The sequence below is a fragment of the Bactrocera oleae genome, chromosome 3, assembly GCF_042242935.1.
Source record: "Bactrocera oleae isolate idBacOlea1 chromosome 3, idBacOlea1, whole genome shotgun sequence".
In the NCBI taxonomy this organism is placed as follows: domain Eukaryota; kingdom Metazoa; phylum Arthropoda; class Insecta; order Diptera; family Tephritidae; genus Bactrocera; species Bactrocera oleae.
Genome location: NC_091537.1, coordinates 8480414 through 8493604, shown reverse-complemented (window position 1 = coordinate 8493604; position 13191 = coordinate 8480414). Strand labels below are relative to the sequence as shown.

At 32.3% G+C, this 13191-nt stretch overlaps 1 protein-coding gene across 1 annotated transcript in view; it reads right to left on the bottom strand.

Moving 5' to 3' along the window:
• Positions 1-12490, bottom strand: part of dpp (decapentaplegic morphogen) — a 119320-nt gene extending 106830 nt beyond the window's left edge. The window contains exon 1 of the mRNA XM_036368396.2: positions 12021-12490. The gene's annotated coding sequence lies outside the window, so the exon portion shown is untranslated. The remainder of the gene's footprint in view (positions 1-12020) is intronic.
• Between the last annotated feature and the right edge of the window lie 701 nt (positions 12491-13191).

The following is a 13191-nucleotide window of genomic DNA, read 5'->3' as shown; positions in this document are numbered from 1 at the left end:
ATGTAGATGAGCGTGTTGTGTCGCTCGGCAGCATCATATTTCCTTATCAGCGGCGTAGCGTGCAATGACAACGGCGACCACACAGCAGCGGCCGCAGCACACAACGCAACCATACGCAATGCCGAACGCACAATAATAACAACAATTCCAATGACAGCCGATGTCATGTGTGTCGTATGAGCGATAGCGTTGACGGTGGCGGCGGTAGAGACGATGGCGGCGTTGGTGTTTCTTACTCACACCCGGATCTCTTAACCACCAACACCACAGCCACTTAGTCGCTTCATCACCTCGCCGCTTGGCATATTTTGTTCGCGCTATTGTCGTTTGTTTTTGTCCATGCTTTTGTTTCGAGCTTTGTCTGCGCAGCTGCTTTTACTGTCTTCGGCTGCGCTACAGTTTCAATCTCAACTGCTTTTGCGTGCTACTGCTCCATCTTCAGCACGCTGATTGTTGTTGTCTTTAATTTAATTTCTTGTTTTTAATTATTAATTTATTTATGATATGAATACACCGCATGCATGTGTGTGTGTAGTTTGTGCGGCTAATGTGTAGCCGCATTTCAAAAGCGTGTTCACGTCTGCTCACTCAGTTGTCAGTTGAACTCTTTTTCATTTTGTCACTGCGGTTTGCCTCGGCGGTTGGCACTACGGGCATTCGCTTGGTACGCGCCGTCACCCTTTTACAACACCACAAATGTTGCTCACCATTTGCCATTTGCCATCTGCCATACACACTAGCATACATACATACATACACATAAACATATGTATATGCGTATTGTGTGTCTGTGTTAAGCACTAGGCCATTGCTTGTTTTAGCAGCCACTATGACTATCTATCTGTCTAGTTTCTGATTTTTTTTTTTTTGTTGGGATACTACTTATTCTTCAAAGATCAACTTTTGTTGTTCTTATTGTTGTTCCATTTGTTCTCATTAGTTCTATTATTATGTGCCAGCTTGTTTTTATTTACTATCAATTTCTTGTTTTACACAATATTTTTTATAGAGTGAATGCTCTGAAGGATGTTGACTTATTGAAGGTATTCACAATATTAGCTATTTGTTGTATAGGTTACCAAGAAAAATGTTAGCAGAACTTAGCATGCTTAGTTAACCTGAATTATTAGCAAAAAGTCTTCTTTGTTTTTCTTCTTAAATTTTGTTTAATTTACTCTTGAAATTGTCAAATATGGAATAATTTTGTTGGCTTGGTATGCGTACCTATATTTTGGGGATCATCATCAATAGCGTTCGGTTCGGTATATGTGGAATATTCCACATTGAGGTATCGATTATTTCAGGCCAATGCCCTTTAAATTTACCATGATTGTCATCACAATACGTGAATTACACCCTAGGCACCGTTCACTTTATCTAATGAGTTACATTTTCCTAAATAGATTCTATAATACAACCCTTCTCAAAAAAAATTTTGTTTTAAACACTTTCAGCTTAGTCATGCGTTCTCTGTCAGTCGTAGCTTTACTTGGTCATTGGTCAGACATTGTCAGTCTATGCTTAAGTGGACCCCTAAACCGAGCTCTTGGTGTAACTTTACGTTAGTTCTTATTCTTAAATCTTTGATTTTATTCTTCAACTTAAGTATGTAAACTATGTTTAGGACCTTGGCGTTGGACCATAATTTCCATTTTTCTTTTAGCAGTCCGAGTGTTTTCTACTGGGGTGATTTCTACCTGGGAACGGAACCCATAACAGGCGTTTTCCAGTAATACAGTTATCGAACATTTCAGCTGTTTACGTTCAGTTAGGCTTTCTCTGTCTGTCGTATCTTTGGTTTGTTGTTGAACAAACATTGTCAACTTAACCGTATGCCAACCCATTAAACAAATGTCTCTGAGTGACTTCACCTTAGTTCATTCGAAGTAAAAACCTCTGGTTTCAATACATTTGTTTTATCAAGTCAATTGTCATTGTAATACTAAATGCCGGAGCTTTTGATAGTAGAAATATATTGAGAAAATTGCTGTAAAAAAAATAAATTTTTCTCACAAAATTGCTTATTTATCAGTAAGCACAAGAGAGGCTTGATAAATCAGTGACAGCGCACTTCAGAGCTGCCAACTGCTTATGAAAGTTATATAAGGCCGAAAAGCTTACAAAATATTGATCTGTTAGACTTATTTAACAGTATAGTACTTTCAAAGCAGATTTTGACAATGTTCTGTCTGTTTGAGATTAGTTTTGAAAACATGAACGAAATAGCGACCGATCTGAAAAAACATCAACCAATCGAGACAAAACAAAATTTGCTAGCTAAAATAAACTGATATTTCCAGAATCCTATATAACTACGAAATAAAACATATGTATGTATGAAGCATGCACCAGCATCTTAATATGGCAATTCATCTATAATTTTATAAATATATGCTATATAGTATTTTAAGTATTCTTAAAATTAGCTTTAATTATCTATAACTTCAAACCCAAATCCATTGTTTAGAGAATGTGAGAGTATGATATTGAAATATATATATGTTTTGAGCGCCGTTTATGTGTGTGGACTTGCAGAAAATATAATATAAGCGCAATATGACTAATTAAAGCAAATTAATTCTCCAAAAACCACAGGTTTCTCAAACAGCCCTAGTAGTCCAGATTTTATAGCGATTGTAGCTCACTGCTTGCATTTTGACCGGTTTAAACCGATTAATTGCAGCGATAAGAGGAAAATCCAACCGATTGGCGTTTCGATTACCAGAAGTTAAGTTAGGTACACCCACACACACACATACCAACATATGCAAACGTGTATGGCTTGTTGTCGAATAAACAATCTATTGTCATTCATAATATTTGAAAATAAAAAGTATTGCATTTCCAGGAAGCTACGGCAAACAGCTAAGGAAATAAAAAAATATTTATGCATTAAACTTTGAATTTAATACGAATATGTAAATAATTTATGGCACTTGTGCTCACCTTGTGCCAGCTAAAGCATGTGTAAAGGTAGTATTATTATACAAAAATTATTTGGATTGATTTATTATGCATTACTAGTGATAGTTATGGCTGGAAATATGTATAAGGTGTAAATCTTCAATATTTTGGTCTTTCTGCAGTTTCTTTTCTTCTAGAAAAATATGTGTGTCTTAAACTCTTAAAATCACTAGAATTCCTTAAAAAAGCTGATAACAAAAATATAACGATTCTTTATTAAAAATCACTTGTAAAGAAAATGTCACATAAGCCAAGAAGTTTTATCACTTATACCCGTATTAAAATCAGCATTAAGCTACTAAACAACTTATGAAACTTGTCCATCAGCATTTTGGGCACTTTTACACTAAAAATTTGCATTTTCAATAGGTTTAGTGTTAAAAGCATTTAAAATATGCAAAATTTGAGTATATGAACCTAAAAATAAATAATATATGTATATGCAGATGTTTGCGTACTATTAAAGCCAATCCATTTAAAAATATCAAATATATACAACGTTCTACATACATACATATAAGAGTATATAGATACATATATGCATATTATATATATATTAAGAGCATATTCGCATTAACGTATTTCGTAGGCAGCCTTCAAAGTTCAAATCTTGCCAGTGGCAAAGGAACCAGAAATCACCACAACAGCTTAACAGCTGCAAAGTCAGCTGAGCAAATCGAACGGTAGCAACACATGCGCGAAAGAGTGCCAAGCACACGCCAACAGGTTTATTAATTGTTATAGCAGGTTTAGATAAAAGCAACAAAAATTAAAACAAAATAATATTTATAAAATAAACAGTGAATATTAAAGCAAAATACAAAAATAAAAATGGTACAAAAAAATAAAAGAAACAACAAATTAAGCAATAAAGTACACATTATTAGTAGTAATATTAATAAACAATAATTAAAAAAATTATAAGAACATTAAAATAAAAACAAGTAAGAAGCGCTTAGTTCGGGTGTAACCGATTATTTCATACTATTTCAACTTGCCAGGATCAAAGCCGAAGAAATACCTTCAGGTGTTGGCAAGACGCCAGTTTAAAAATATTGCGAAAGAGATCAACATTCATTGTTGGACGAAATCGTGAATGGTTTAACATCAAATTTGTATTTTATTAACTTAAATTATTGGCCATACACCAAATTAGTTTTATAACTATATTTTACTTCCCGTCAGCGATAGTTATATAATATTTAAATCATCCTCAAATAAGTCTATCTGACTTAAACTCAATCAAAGGATGACATTTATTATATCAGAGATATAATGTTTGGACTAAGATTAAATTTTAAAAAAGCTTTTCCTCTTAATTCCTTGAAAATATCACATGACCAACCTAAACGGTTTAAAGACAGATGGGAAGTCAGAAATCACTATGTAAAGTATATTGGGAGCAGAAAAGGTTTATGCTGATAGCGCAAGCTTCTGACATTATTCCGGTATACTCAAAAAATTTTATAAATATATAACTTATACACTGAACGACATATTCGACATAAGATTTGAAAATCATTATAAGTAGTATATGAGAGTTTGGATAATTCGTTAACCAATTTCACATGGTTTCGGCATTAAACCATAGTATATCCAATACTATATGTTCAGTTAATTTTACTAAGGTATCATATATAATATATATATATATATATATAAGCCAACCGAAAGTTTGAAAATCTTATATTAGGTTTATGATAGATGGGGGTAGTATTGAATCGATTCCAACTATTTTTAGCATTACTACATATTATTAAAAGAAAAATATGCTCTCTGAGTTTCATTCATCTACTTCACATGCCATCATCCATATATTCATAAGTAGTAAAGTCAACCGCATTTTTTAAAATCCTGATATTAATTATATCGGGGCTGAGGCAAGTTTTCACTAGTTAGAATTAGAAATTGTGCTATATGAGAAGTAGTCTTAGTAGTAGGTTGAATTTGCTCGGTTAGGTTCGGAGATATGTGATTTCACCAATTGTGAGCGGTACCACGCCCATTGTTCATGCCAATCTGGATATAAAACTTAATGTCTGTCGCACTTAGTTATTGATTTATCGCACATTTAGTAGTATTTAACAAAACCGTTATTTAGGGGTTATCATCCGATTCAACGAATTGCATTGTATTTGTGTGTTGAAATAGTTTGTCCTGTTCAAATTTTGGTGATATAGCTCGAGCAGTTTGGAAGATACTTACATAAATTCAATTAATTAAGGGCGGGGCCCCTTTTAAAAATGTTTAAACCACAGATGCCCCTCACATCTGCGATTCTCTGTACCAAATCCCAGTTCTGTATCTTAATTTTCGGTTTGTTTATGGCAATTTATAAGTTTTCGCTTAATGATTTTTTGTGGGCGTGGCAATGGACCGCTTCCGCCCATCTGCAGTACCAATTCCCCTTGGTTTCAATGGAAGACGTATTTGAAGTTTTATCAAAATATCTTAATTTTACTCAAGTTAACCATGGCTGTTCGTGCAGACGATGGACAGACGGACAGACATTCACACGAAACTCAACTCGTCTTGTCATCCTGATCATTTATACGTATATAAATCCATATCTATCTCAATTCGCTTAAGCTGATACAAACAACCATTAGGTGAACAAAAATATATAGAGTATAGTGAATGTTATTTGAATTATATTAATTGAGTCAATTTACCTTAATTGTATAAGAAAAATTATTCCTTTTTCAACTAGTGATCTAAATTCCATATAAATGAAAGATCTGATTAATATAAAAATAAATTCAAATAAATTATAACAAATAAATTCAGTAAACGTTGCTTAATTGTCTCAAAAAGAATTCGAATCAGACTAAGATCTTTTTTAAAACAACTAAATTGAGCCAATTTATCTAATTGTGTAAAAAGAAAAACAATGCAATTTCTTTAATTGGAATGCTGCACAAATCAAATCAAATCTATTTGAACCACTTACATTTCATTACTTTATTTAATTATTTTGGATTAAATTCCATTTAATTAATTCAATTAAGTTAGATTTTTAAAAAATGCACACTATTTAAGGCAGTGGATTAAGAAATAAACGCGCAAAAAATGTCCAAAAACCGCCGCGCCGAAAAAGCAACAGTAATATCAGCAACAGCTAGAGCTCGCCAGTAAATAAAAAATGGATATACATATATGCATACAATATTTAGTACTTAACGCATACTCATACACGTTTATTGACACCAACAAACAGGAATTAAAAGTGGTTGCCTTGGCAGATCAGCGCTGTGGTGGCAACAGCAGGTGCCACAAATGCCCGTAAGCGTGTTGCATGGACAAACAAGCGCATAAGCCAAACAGCAACGGCAATATCTATACATACATATATATGTGTGTGTGTATATATATGTATCTACATATATATGAGTGTGTTTATGCATATACGAATGCTTGTGTAGCATTAATACTCACCTTAAAAGCGAGTTTGATTTTCTGATCAAGCTCTAGGAAGTGAATTCGGTAGCGACAATTAATGGCATCAGCGGTAAGCTTTTAATGATATAAACTGCGCCGGCAATTGTGTCTTTCCATGCAGTCAATAGGAGTTGCTGCCATAGCAAATAAGTCAAAATAGTGAAAATTGGTGTTTGCGTTTATAGTTTGGTGTAAACCTTTATAGAGAGAAAGAACTCTCCGAATCAATATCTGAAAGGTATATATATGTACTAAGAAGCACCAGTTACATACATAGGCATGCTTATTGAAATAAATTCAAAGTTCATTCTATGTTAGTACGGAAAGTACTTAGTTAGAAGCCCTACAATATGTATTTGTACCAAATTGGTCCAATCATTTTAAGACTTTAGGTTAGATTTTAAAGCTGATCTCGTGACATAGGTAACGTTCGAATAAGTTAAGTCTATGAAATACCAAAAACAAGAAAACATATACAGCAGATGTATCTAAACAATATATATATATATATATATATAAAACCCGATATGCGCTGGTCTACCAGGTCTAAAGTTTAGTTAAGGTTTTCAGGCTGATTCTCGATACATTAGTTTACATGCCTAAAAACTAGTGGAGATACAACTTTTATGAACTATGCTTACAGTTAATTTAATTTTAAGAGCTAAATATGAAAGTTCTACGTTTTCCGAAATACTTAGTTCTTGAGGCCTCTTAAAATCTGATCATCTGATCTGACCACAGCACATTATTATATATTAATAGCTCAAGGATGTGTAAGATTCCTCTGTAAAGCCACTATTTAAAAAAGTGAAAAGGAAGCTAAAACTTAAAAAATAACAACAACAACATAACCACCAATATAAAGTTTAAAAAATAAACAACAACAGCAAATAAATACCAGAAATACGCCAAAAAATCGCAAAAAATCCAAACAAAAAAATCAACAACAAACAACAACAACAGATAACAACGGCATCAACAACTAGTTAAACAAGCAACTATTTATCTACTCGATCTACAGGTGCGATAACGAGATGCGCAATAATTTTCAGTTGCGACTGCTACTGGTCATCAGCATTTTATAAACAAGCATATATATGTGTGTGTGTGTGCCGTTGTGTATGTACGTGCATGCGAAAAAAAATCAAAATCAAAGCCAAAGATACAAGAATAACGTTGGACAGCCGGTAGCAGCAACGGCAACAGCGATAAGATCAACAATAACAACAACAATATATGCTGGCAATTAAATCAGCGGTAATCCAGTTGCGGTGATCACGAATATTGCTCGTGTTGTTGCTTTTGGCTTTTCAGTGTCAGTGTTGCATGTTGTCCGTTGCAATGGTGACAGCTTTTGAGTTTGTAGAATAAGTTACTTGGTTCAAGAGGTTGCTAAAAGATAGTGGTTCTAAGAATATCGTACTATACTCGTATGAGTCTGCTCCCTTTAAATATATATTTTCTTAACATCTCTTACAAAGAGATTTAACAATCCTACAAAAAAACGTTGCAGACTACTGGATTCTGAAAGGTTCATTAAATTGAAGTCAAACAACCTCCAAACCTTTAGGGAAACCCGCGGAAAAGACGGTGAGATCAAGATGAATGGCCTTTGGCTAAGACTTTGTTATGAACAACGAAGATTTCCTCTGATATTGAGCTAACGGATTAGCAGAAAAAGATCAGAGCTCTTTACTTTAGAGCTAGCTTTGTTGAGTTCCGTTTCAATATAAGTCTATTCAACCTGACTTAGAATGGTTAAAAAAGTTTAAACTTACATATGTGTAAGTCTCTGTAGCATACTTTTTGGAGCGAGCAATTAAAATATTTCACAAACCTGTTATTGATAAAAAGGAAGATAGGAAGCCAATGAAGAATGTAAGTGCTTTGACGATGGCCAAACCTTTTACTTCCTTTGATAATGCAAAAATAAAATAAAAAATCCGATAAAACAAAAAAGTGGTTTCCAAATTCATGTGAAGCAGTTCGTACTTGAAGCACTTAAAATAAGAACCATCTTCAGTTTTTTTGTTCAGTTAATTGTGCCTGAAAAACGAACCTACGTTTCCCGGTTTGGTAAAAAGTAGTCGTGTTCATGAACCACTAAGGGATCTTGAGATCTTAATTTTAGAACTATTTTCGATCGTTTTTCCAATATCCCCAACTTAAAGATTTCGATTTGTTAGTAGCATGAATTAGTAAACTTTGAGTAACTGTTTTCTTGTTGTCAGCAGTTTAATCAGATATAAGTCGATATAACGTATCCGACTTGCTGTAGCTTTCTTCTCAAACTGATTGAGGAAGGCAACAAAAAGTATGCTATAAAACGCCAGCAAATGTTAAACTATTAAATAAAAATGTTTTGTGACTAAGTTAACAACTACAACACACATAACGTATATAAATAGTCACAACACCGACATTTATGTATATAAGTATAAGCCTCCGAACATTAACCTATCGTAAAGTTTTCTTTACAACAACAATGACAGTTAAATAGTGCAATCATCGCTGTCTAAACTGATGTCGTTAAAATGTCGGCAGCATCATTTATTTAAGCAACAGATTATGCTACAACAACAACATATGCTTTGACTCACAACAAATGTTGGCACCGTTTCATGTTTGACAGTATACATTTCCATGCAAAGAATTAGTACCTGACGTCTACCACTTGCTTCCCGAGTCTCATCAGCTCTGTTGTTGCTCTGCTCTCGTCGATAGCATGCTTCCACGATTGAGATGCCAAGTGGTTTTTATAAGCAGTGACATAGTCAGCAAATCAATGTTCCTTGGTCAATATTTTTGAAAGCGTTTATTTTATGGTAAAATGGCAGTTAGAATGGAATGTAAGCTCACATGTATAAGCTAAGTTAGGAAAAGAGTATATAGTAGTTGATGAAGAAAGACTTTTTATACCCTGTATAGGTTATTTTCAGTTTTTCTTGAAGTTTGTATGTTAACACACAGAAAAAACCGTCGGAGACCTTAAAAGTATACATACTTGTATATATGTATATTAATGATTAACGTGGTGAGCTGAGTCGATGTAGCCATGTCCTTTATCTGTCCATTCGTCTATCTGTATAAAAGCGAACTAGTCTCTGAGTTTTTGAGACATCGATCTGAAATTTTTGCACATGCTTTTTTCTCCCCAAAAAGGGGAATACTGTGGCATAAACTGAACTAACAAAACCCAGTCCTCGTATGGAAAACTTTTTTCTTTGACAAGATATCGTCACGAAATTTGACACAGATTATTTTCCAAGGCCACGGTGTAATCTCAGAAGAAATTATTTATATCGAGTCAATATAGCATATAGCTGTCACAAAAACTGACCGATCGAACTTAAGTCCTTGTATGAAAAACTTTTTTATTTGACGAGTTAACTTTACGAAGTTTGGCAGGGATCATTGCCCGAAGCAGCGGTGTTATCACCGGAGAAATTTTTTGGTCGGTCAGTATAACATATAGCTGTCATACAAACTGAACGATCTGAATCAAATGCTTGTATGGCAAACCGTTTCATTTGAAGAGATATCTTCACGAAATTCGGCATGGGTTATTATCCAAGGCAATAGTGCAATCTTAGAAGAAATTTTTCAGATAGAATCACTATAGCATATTCTATATAGTTCTTGTAATAAGTTTTTTTATTTGTGAAAGGAAGTTAACGTTTTTATTATTTTTATTATAATTATTCAATACAAGAAAAGCACTTTCAAGAGCTCCTCATACATACGTGTAAGCTTACAGAAAGGCTCTGCTGATATACTAATTTTCAAGATTTGTTCGACATGACGTATAAGTAACCTGTTTTTACGATATCAAAAATTTAATTAGATTGTAAATAAAATGTTTGACTACGCTCATTGCTAAATAAATAAAGTAATAAGTCAACTTATATGTATGTGTATATGCTCTTTAATTTCTCTTTACTGTTATTTTTTACGCTACCATCGTATTTATACATACATAATATACAAGTATTTACTTATCACTCTATGAGTATACTTATATGTGTGTGGAAGCATACACTACATTGCAAGCAGGTTCAAAAAAATGTTTTTTTGTATTCAAAATTTTAACTGAAAGTAGTAGACCTTCATATTTTGTATACACGCATAACTAACAGTACATATACTGATATATGTATATATACATACAATACATAATTCAGCTATAATCCGCATATATTTCACACATACTATTATATTGACAAGCATTGCATATTTTATATCTTTTAGCTATCCATTTCACACCTCATATGCTGAAAAAGGCACATACGTATATAATAAAACTTTTGCTCATAATTAAAAGCAAAATATGTGAATAAGTTCGATCCAAACGCTTAGTTAGTCAGAAGTAGCATATCTTCTGATTATACGAGTACTATAGAGATATCGTTTATATATATACATACATATAATTTACTCATATACTACAAGTAATATGGAATATACATATGTCACAAGTTGAAGACGAAACTATACTTGTAGTATATGAAAAAAAAAAAAAAAATTATATATATATATATATATATATAGATTAATACCCAGTAAGAACACTCGAAAAATTTTGTTGCTGTTTGTCGACGTAGGTTTCGAACCCAGCTCCTGGCTAAGAGCAGTTGTAAAAAACCTCTAATAACTACAACTAGACGAACTCAAGACAGTGATATGTAATTTATATACCTAATTCAAGAAAAAACGTCAATTTCAATCTGATCGGATACTTTCTATGGCAGCTATATGCAATAATGGTCCGATTTGAACGGTTTGTTCGAAGAATATAGCGTTGTCCTAGGTAATACTCTGTACTAAATTTCGTGAAGATATATTGGCAAATAAAAAATATAAAGTACGAGAACATCATTTTGATCGTTCCGTTTATATGTTCATTGCAGCTCTTTCGCTTATATTAATTACCACACCACAACTTTTGTGATCTATTTCTATACATATGTACATATACAAGTATATTTAACCATATTTAGATTTCGAATATGCTCTGCATATGTCTTTACATTTAAGTGTGAATTAATTTATGTTAATTTATTTGTCATTTCTTTCATTTCATTTTTAATAAATGGAAAAATTACGACTAGCTGGCACCAAAATTATTAATAAGGGTGAAAATTTATTTAACGCAGAGGTTTTGTCGTTCAACCTCGTCACCAAGTTCGTTGGCCTAGTGGCACAGGTGGCAAGTATGTCTTGAAAGAGTTCCGTTTAGTAATAAATAATCGAAGGTTATGTGGAAAAGGTAGTTAATGTTTTTGCGGTTGTTGTGTTAATGCTTGGTTAAAATTTTTGTAGAGTTTACCAGAGCGTAGATTTAAAGACAGACGTGATCAGGTTTAGGTTGTCAGTTTCAAGAGCACTTTATTTTAGTACTAGATTTACTGAATTTCAACCCAACAAATTTCATTACATGCTGAGTCAGGATCTGTCCAAGTTTAGCTTTAGAATATAAAAAATCGAAATAATAAAAAAAAACTTGAAAAGGGTTGCCATGATTTTATAACTTTACATACGCTCCAAAATTTTTCCAAAAACAAAATTGACAAAATAAATAAATGTAAATAAAAGCAATAAAAAATAGTATGGCCACTCACCTTACTGCACTTTATAAGCTCCCCTGCAAGTACTTGCTGCGTCCACTTAGACATATAAAAAGTATCCAAAATATTTGGTAATCTCGTAGTTGCGTTATTACAAAAACAACAATTGAATGTGTTAATCTATAACTGTTGGGGACAACACAATTATTTAGCACAATTCAGCTCGAATCGACACAACGCGAATTTAACGCAATTAACAACATTAGCAATAATATGCTGATTGTGTTATTGATTTTCGCATTTAGCAGACACTTCATTTTCAGCATTTCACACAAATTCAATACACAAATAGGACTTATTTGCTTTCACTTGCTAATTTAGAGGCAGATAATTAAAAACGGGTACAAACTTACACTAGACGCGTTTGACGGTGAAATTTGTGATGGAAGATTTTAATTAAATTTTATATCGAATATATTTCGCTTGTAAATATTTTATTTATTTAGTAAATATTTTTTTAAGTAATTTTTTTCGTAAAGACTTTATTTCAAAATTTTTCGATGAAAAGATAGCTTTTTCGAAATTGTTTTGTTACAAATTTTTTGTTGGTGAATATTTTTTTAAGTAATTTTATTTCGAAAATATTTTTTTTTTGGAAAATTATATGTTTATAAAATAAGTATATTTTTGAATATCATTTTAAGGAATTTTTTTCGTAAAAACACTTCTTCGAAAATATTTTTTTTATATTAATATTTTTTTTGTTTAGATAAGTATGTTTTTCGATTTAAAAAAAAAACTTTTTTTAGTCAATTTTTTTTTGTCGAAAAAAATTTTTTTTGTTTTTAAACACGTTTTTGAAAAAATTTTATTTTGGAAATTTTTTTTTTTAATATTTTTTGTTTGGAAAAGTATGTTTTTGGATTTAAAAAAAAAATTTTTTTTGTAAGTAAATTTTTTTTGATCGGAAATGCTTTTGTCGAAAATATATTTTTTTTTAATTTTATCTTATTTTCAAACAACTAAACCGTGAAGATCTTTTTATGATTTGCAAAAGTTTTTATTTATCAAATTTTTTGTTGTAAATTTGCTTAATTTATTGCTGTTTCACCCAAGAATGACCCTTGTCAGTGGCACTTTAACATTTCGCGCGCAAACACTATACACATATGTACATGCATACATACCTACATATGTATATGTATGAAAACGTACAGCCACTTGA